The sequence below is a fragment of the Hipposideros armiger genome, unplaced genomic scaffold, assembly GCF_001890085.2.
Source record: "Hipposideros armiger isolate ML-2016 unplaced genomic scaffold, ASM189008v1 scaffold_405, whole genome shotgun sequence".
NCBI classification, from domain to species: domain Eukaryota; kingdom Metazoa; phylum Chordata; class Mammalia; order Chiroptera; family Hipposideridae; genus Hipposideros; species Hipposideros armiger.
In genome coordinates, this window is record NW_017731755.1 from 1,341,194 (window position 1) to 1,349,889 (window position 8,696).

General features: G+C 38.0%; 1 pseudogene; it reads right to left on the minus strand.

The window, feature by feature from the left end:
• Positions 1–1,250: 1,250 nt before the first annotated feature.
• On the minus strand, positions 1,251–1,760 carry LOC109394039 (translationally-controlled tumor protein pseudogene; annotated as a pseudogene).
• Between the last annotated feature and the right edge of the window lie 6,936 nt (positions 1,761–8,696).

Below are 8,696 nucleotides of genomic sequence, written 5' to 3' on the forward strand. Positions count from 1 at the left end.
TTCCCTACCTGTTTTGGCTGCATCATCTTTAATTACCTCTTTGTAAGACAACAGTTTTGTAGTACCATTTTCTACAGAGAGAATAGACAAATAATTCACACTCTTATAGCATGGTTATTTAAACTTTAATTTTTATTATTGAAGGTTTAGAAAAATTTCTTTACTTTTCTGCTCATTGTTGGTCATATTACATAAAGTTTAAGGTTGTTGTCTTTGTCAAAATTTTGGAAAACTTTTATCGTATGTGGACTGTATTTCAGGATATTTCAGATTTTCTTTTACAATGATTAATCATAAATACTCTGAATTGATGACATGCATTAACGGGTTTCATCAATGGCTAGTTAGAGCAAGTTTTTGTGAGTTTTACGCTATCTTCATTGATGCAATTATTTTGTCTTAAGAAGATATTTAAATCTTTTCCCAATGTGTTCATGATTCTTGCATCTTCACTGACTAGATTTTCTTGTAATCCAATCCTATTCATGATTTCTACTCAGAATTTATCTCTTCCTTTTGATGAATTAAGGTTTTTGGAATGATCTGGACTTTTTCTTTTTTGGTTAAAATTCAGTTCTCTATATGGGAATAATTCTTATTGATTCCATTGCATATCATTTTCACTTTTGTTTGTATTCTATTAAGCTTAATGTGAATTTTTCTCTTAATTCTTTAATCAAATTTGAGCTTGACATCCAAACAATTTCATAGATATACATTCCTTTATATCTAAATCAAGACTCTAATTTCTCATTTGTTTTATTAAAATGTTCATCTTTCTAAATGCAGAAAACATGTGTTCATATTGTAGCAAGTATTCTACCCTCATTATAAAAGAAAAAAAGAAAGTACAGTGAACTTTTGTTTTGACAAGTATTGATAATCTTATGCATATAATTTTTCATAATGCTGATTGGAGGAATTTCCACAGACTAGCTTCTGGATCTATACATGGCAAAACTCTTTCTCCTCCACTACCCATGGCTGGGTGCTGTAGGACTTATTCTTATTCCTCGCCCTGCATCTTCAAGTCTTGATACAGGGTGAGTAGACACAACATGTAATAGAGACATTCCTAGAAGCCATCCCACATATCTTTCTTAAAAACAATGCTCCAAATAAATCAAGGTCAAACTAAACAAAGAGCCTCAAGACAAAGTCAGTCTCATCTGTCTTAGTCCTAGTGTGTGAGTGAAAAGCAGCAGCCAGTTGTGATGATGACAACGGATGGATCCAAACTGCCAACTTTGTTAGCATTTTTCCATCTCAAAATCATCCTTAAAGAAAATTATATATAGGGTCACACCTTTCTCATGGTAGTCCAGCAGAGCAACCATGCCTTCTGAATTCATGTTTTTACCAATAAACAACTAGTAGTTTTTGAAATTAGCAAGGATGTGCTTGATTTGTTCTGCAGCCTCTGCAGTCATAAAAGGTTTTACTCTTTCTGGTCTCTGTTCTTCAAGTTTCCTTTTAATTTCATGTAATCTTTGGTGTACTTCTTGTAGGTTTCTTTTGTGTAGCTGGCTTTCTGCAAATGATGGTTCATAACGATATCAACACCAGTGACTACTGTGCTTTAGGCACCTCTGCCCTTGGGACCTTCAGTGGAGGCATTTCCACCAGTGAGTGAGTCATCAATGTCATCACCCTCTGTCCGACTGACCATCTTCCCCTCCACCTCCAGGCACAACCTGACTGCGGTCTCCCATCTCCGGATCTTGTAGATGTCAGAGAATATCTATCTCCTCGTGGCTGATGAGGTCACATGATGGCAGCTGGAAGCAGTGCTGGCTTAGCAGGAGCCCAGAGTTCAGAGTGAGCACCAGCATGATGCAGCTGGAGCTGCGCTGGGCAGGTGGTGGTGGGGCCATGGGAGGGGTGAGTGGGGGAGAACCGGAGTGGTAGGAAAGTCTCATTTGCCTTCTCAATTGCTCTTCCTCACTTTACAAAAGGCATACCTCTAACTCATATTGTTATGATGCATTGCTCGAGGATGTAAATGTCCTTGGGTGCAACAAAGTAACAATTCAAAATATTTGTGTTGAGAAAATAAATGATTCTAATGATACCAACTCAGATTATTTCTATTTTTTTCTTTCAATAAAGTTAAAAGAAGAACTAATTATCATCTGATGGATCATTAAAAGTAATATTTGATTATTGATCATTCCGTAATTTTTGGCATATAACTCAGAAGAAGTTAAAAGAATTGAGTGACATTGCCTCAACAAATCCTTACTTACTATCTACTTATTTATGTGAACAAAGTTTCTTTATATTTACATGTATGAAACCAAAATTAGTAAAAAAAAAAATCATTGCTGAGTTGTTTCTTATTAAAGTAATAAGTAGAGGGCCGGCCGAGTGGCGCGATGGTTAAGAACTGGCTTGGGATGCCAGAGGGCCCCAGTTCGGATTCCACATATGAAGCCCAGTGACACTGCCCTCCACAGCTAAGATGCTGAACAACAGCTCAACCTGGAGCTGGGCTGCCGTGAGTCGCCCGTGAGTTGCCGGCGACAGCGTAGGCTGCAGCCCCTGTGGCAGTGGGTTGCCATGGGCTACCGTATGTAGCCAGCAGCCAGTGTGAGCGGCCAGCAGCCACCATGAGCGGACGTCCAGAAGTCGGCGACTGATGTGCCTCGCCCAGGAAGAGCGCAATGATGGTGCCAACTTGGGCCAGTGAAGCAACGTCCTCCACAACTAGACTGAAGAACAAAACAACAGCAACTTGTCTGTTCCCCTTTCCCCAATTCCCCAATAAAAAAAAAATCTTAAAAAAAAAAGTAATAAGTAGATTTCACCCATGGATACATAAATCCAATTAAAAATTACAACCCCCCCACACACACACACACAAACACACACACAAGAACATTTTTGAAAAGTTTGGAATGGGCAGAGATTACTGGGTGTCCTTTGTAGCATATCTTTTCAGGTTATCTCTGACTCATTGCTTTTGAGCTATTTCAGAACTCTGTAAATTGAAGAAACTGAATGCTAATTCAAATGATTCTTGAGCATAGAAATGCAAATATATTGTGTCTAGTGGAGATGCAACTAATTATTACTCTGTGGACATTGACTAATTTTACTTCTATTTGTAAATTCATCTCAACATTTCTGGTTGCCCCCATGTGTATGTAAATGTGTGCGTGTTGAACTGCATTTTGAACTCATTAACTTTAACATCCTTGGTTCCCTCACTGGTTAACCCTCTGTCAGGCGCAACTGATCTCACAGAGTCATTGTACACAAATTTTCAAATATCTAACAGTTAGTATCATGACTCATCGCTTCTGTATCTTTCTCCCTCTACTGTAACCTATTGCCAGTCATATTTGTGGCTTAGTACAATAAAGATGTATTTCATAGCGGCATCTTTAATCTCACAGATTTGTTGAGTCTATTTGAGATATTTTTTATATTTTCTCAACAGATATATTTGTATAGTATTAACCTTTCAGACATTCCAGAAGGAGATTGTAAGTATAGTTTTATTATTGAAACTTAGTAATTAGGTATTTTATTTTCTAATTAATCTGACAGATTCATTGCGCCTGTTTAGGGTAATATTTTTCCTTTGTAGGTTTTACCTTCTAAAATGGCTCAACCTCAAAGATTTTATAATCCAGATGACCCAAAAGATGTTGAGATATTGCTACAGATATTGATGGAGTCTGATAATGATGAAAATGAACTTGAATTTGAAGTTGAAAGTGACTCAGATAGTGAAGATCAAGTTGAAGAATGAGACCAAACTTCTGACACTGAGCAAGGAAGCTCTTCAGAAAGTGATCAAGAAAGTAGTAATTAATAAATAGATGAATATTTTATTGGGAAAGATAAAATATAAGTGGCATTAATGCACAAGTGCTATACCTAGAGAATAGAAATGAAGTTAAAAAAAGACATTCATTTTTTAAACAGTTGAGTAGGGAATTGGTAGTTGAACATACGAACCAAAGAGTTGCAAAAAATAAGGGAATTCCTTCACTTCTCCAACAAAAATTGCAGATGTTTACTACACTTGCTGTTAAAGTTCAAGCAGACCTGAGGCCACCACTTCATCAAACAAAAAACGGTGTGCAGCTTGTGTAGGAAACAAAAGACAAAGGTATTCCAAATACTTCTGTAAACTTTGCAAACCATTTTTGTGCTTAGAACATGCGACAATGATTTGTGAACATTGTTTCAACTCGAAATTCGATGGTAATGAGGCTGATGAAGAGCAATCAGATTAGTTTTTGTTATTTTAGTATGACAAGTTTTGTTTTAGTTTTATGTTTTGAATTTCTGTTGATTTTTATACTGAATTTATGTAATAAACATATATTGTTTTTACTTGGTGGCAAATTAAAATTTCATTCTGAATTAATAATAAGCATGCTTACACGTTATTTTCATTCATTTTCAATTTAAATAAATAAATATCATACACGCATCTAGTAGATGCATTGCACCCGAACTCATAACTATTGCATTGCACCCAATGAAGGATTAATGATGTAAATAAAATTTTTGACCTCTGTTCATTTTATATTGGCATGAAATTCATGATGATTTTACCCTTTACAAATTTTGTTAATAATATTTATATAACAGAAAACCTTACCTATATGATTTATACTTTTGGAATTTATTCAGATTTAATTTTAGCCTAATGGCCAGTTTGGGGTTATGATTTTTTCATCATAACATGATATTTTTCTCTAATATCTAGGACAAATAACATTACCCACTGCTCCAATTTTTTTCTTGAAATCCTGATTAAACAACTTTAATCTCAAAAAATGTATGAATGAAAACATGTTTCTAAAAGGCATATGAGCAGGTGTGTATGGTAGTGGAGATATACAAGTATAAAGAAGTCTTAGCCTTTTAATTTGGCAAACAGATCCTTCTACTCAGAACCATCCAGTTGTCACCACTCTTTTGGACTAATTGTAACACAGGTGATTTTTTCAACATCGATCAGCAGATCCATCCACTGTCTTCCTGAGTCTAATGTCCTCGTAAACATGATATGTGAAGTGATGACTTTCTATTACTGAGAATTTTTTCTGAGCAGAAGTAGTCCAAATCCTCTATTTTTCTATTTTATACCTCCAATATCTTTTGAGGGAAACACACTCCTCAATAGCCAACTCTAATCACTCAGAAAAAAGACAACAAACTCATAATTTACAGAAATCAGACTCAGAGAAGTGTTCGGTTTTGTCCATAGCCAATTAACTGTATCCACAAAGTCACCAGAAAATTCTTCACAATGTGTCAACTCCACAGTTAGGCACAGAAAGCAAAACTCAACCAGGCTGATGCACAGTAATTCAGATGCTCCCAGGAGATAAAATGCACAGGAGTTATGGTCCCTGCAGCACAATGGTATATAAGATGAACATATCTTCTGACTGAATATGACTAGACGACATGGGAGAGGAAGAAATGGCTGACATTAAATCCTTTTCTGGGAGTGGGTTTTAATGTGGAGTTGGGAGAGAGCAATAGGGCATCTTGGGCTTGCCAGGGCATATTGTGGTGAATAAATGAGTGCCTGAGGGAGGTGAGGAGACAACACAGAAAAGAGAGAAGAGTGCAAGGGGGAATCACAAGGGTAAACATCCCTGGGACTCAGGCCACAAACCAGGTATCTGAAAAGTTCTCATACCTTGTCCTTGGATTGGGAGAATGTATAAGCTATAGAGTGTCTCCATTTGTCAATGTGACATCTGCTGCCAGGGCTCATGCATTTAATCGCATTGCATATGGGTTTGCTTCATCTCACAGGCCTGCAATCTGAGTCTCTGTGAGCTCAAGGCCCAGCTCCTTAAAGTATTTTCCTCTACTCTGAATCTTTTCATCTGCTTCCTACCAAGTACTGAAGACTGCCAGGTGTTAACTGAAATGGCTCTGTAGGCACCAAGTCCAGGTGGAGTGTGCTGATTATAATCTGGTTGGCTAAAAACCTTGTTGGCAGTTTTTCTTTAACTCCCTCCTGCCAATGGAAAACAAGCCCACTGCCAAACCCCATTCAATAAGAGTGTACTAATGAACTTCCAGCAATCATACCATTTACGTCAGATCTGTTACTTGCAGCCAAAGTTTGTTAGCATTGATTTCAAGCCAGTTTACACACACACACACACACACACACACACACACACACAGGGCATCATCTTTATTTCCCTGCTACCCACTTATACATGAATTCACCTTTTCATCAACCATCTATAGATCTTTTACCTACTCCTAAAAAGGTCAGTATCTTAGTATATATCCTCAGTCTGCTGATAACATAAAAGCAGATTTAATGTTTAAAACAAAGCTACAATTCACTTGAAGTTTTAAGAGAATAAGCATCTCCTACCCTGTATGCTTCAATATGCAGTGTGGACACATCTAAGTGAAGAGGGTGGCTGCTCATGCTCTGAACAGTGGTCACTGCTAAGTGTTTAAAAACCTGTTCTCCAAGAGTACAAAACCCTGGGCTGTAGCATTTGACTATTCCCATAGTGTAGATACTCCCTCTATGGCAGATATCAAGCTACCAAGGTAACGACACTCAATGTGGAATTGTGAAGAAAAGCACATAATTGTGTATCAAAAGCCAGTGTGATCCAGCTCCAGCATATCACTGGCTTTGGGTCTACTATGCTTCTAAGTCTCGATCAACTAGACAGAAAAGTAATAGTTTATGAAGTAATATGGATCAGATTTGGGGTTGGGGGTATGGAGGATCTGAAAGTGATTTTTCACATTCAGGTCTCTTCACAATTATCTTTGGCAAAATGATATGCTGGTCACGTAGCATCAGATATACACCAGAATGATGAATCTCCTGGTGCCACTGAGTATCTTCTTACATGGCATACTTCAGTAAAAGAGGAAACTGAAAGGGACAAACATGTGTCCTCTACAGTTATATAAATCTCTGGAAGTGGATTACCAGTTTAGAGTTTATGACCCAAGATTCTTTGTACAATAATAAAGTGGGTTTTTTTTGAAATTTTACAATTTGGAAAAGACCTCATAGATCATCTATGCTAGTTGCTTTCACTTGTATCAGACCCAAGACCCCTGTTTCCCTAACTTTATGGAGGCATAATGGAAGTACACTAAACAGTACATATTTTATATGTATATTTGTTTATGTATGCCTGTGAAACCATCACCACCACCATCATCTCCTTTTAAAAGTAAATTTTTGTGTAACACCCCATGGAAGAAATTCATAAATAATATAACCCACCTACAAACATGTTTTAAAAGTCAATATAGTGATCAATTGCTAAATGCCCAGTTATGCATCAGGAAACATAGTGGAAGTCAGATGGGTGTATTCATATAGAGAATCATGAGGAATGCCACAGTATAAATGCAAACAAATATGGGTGCAAGTGTTAAACACAATGAGCAGCTTTCTGATCTATGAGATTTTCCACAAGAGTACCCAGTTTCCTTATGATTCAAAGCAGATCCTCAGATTTATATAATAGCTATGTATGAAGCCTGTGCAAGAATATTTTGTGTTTATATATAGAATGGAGTGAGATTATAGGCATGCATAATGTTATAATGGTTGTATACTAGAATATTATAGTCTTGTGAAATGTGCAATAATGAATTTGTGCAATATTTCTATGAGGTGTAGGATATCTAACATCCCTGTTTCCTTCCAGTAAATGCTGGGAGTGGTCTCCACCACTTATAATGGTCTCCACCACATGCTTGCATTGCTCCTGCTGAGAGCTCTGATATTATCTGATACATATTTTGCAGAAACAGTTATTGTGCTCTGGGTTTATTCGTTGTTTTTAGTCATAAATGACATAAGGCCCCAGCTCAAACTGGTATGGACAACCCAATAATTTATTATCTCACAGAAATGCAGCTCAACAATATCGTGGTAAGCCCAGGTTCTCCCTCCTGCTTGTCTTGCCATCCTCTGGCCAGCTGCAGGATGGTTGCACAGTCTGGACCCCTGTTCAGGCACAGGTACCACCCAAGGAGAAACGAACAACTCAAAGATGCTATCTCTGCAGGCCTTCCTCATTTACTAATCCCTCTCAGGTGAAACAGGAGTAATTGTGAATGGTTAATATAAATCAGGATCTACCCTGGAGCAAAAGATGAAGTCACTGTGGGAGGGGAAGATGCCTGAATAAAATGGGGAAAGAGAGAGGTCCAAGGTGGCAATGGCATAGGAGGAAGCTGAATTTGCCCCCTCCCAAAAGCACACTGAAATATACACCTATATAGAGAGCAATTACTCTTGAGAGACAACTGAGGGTTGACTGAATAGCTTCTAAGCAACAAACAAGAGAAAGGGACCATACAGATAAGACTTGGAAACTGCAGGAGCTCTCTGGGATTGGAGGTGCCAATGAGCACCATTGTTTATGTCCCCCTCCATCTTGACAGGGAAGGTGGAAGCTCTATCTGGATTCTTTGGACGCTTTGGCCTACCTACAAGATCACTGCAGTGCCCAAAGCCCATTTCAGCTCCAAACAAAGGGAACAAGCAGTATCAACCGTGACACCACCACACACACCTGGTCTTCCTGCCCAGTGCCACTCCAGCTTGGCAAGCCAGCACCCTAAGCACCATAAGTGTCCAACTGGCTCCCATTGTGCTGCCAAGACAACACAGAATACACAGCCTACATAGAGGTCACTTCTATACAAACTACTTT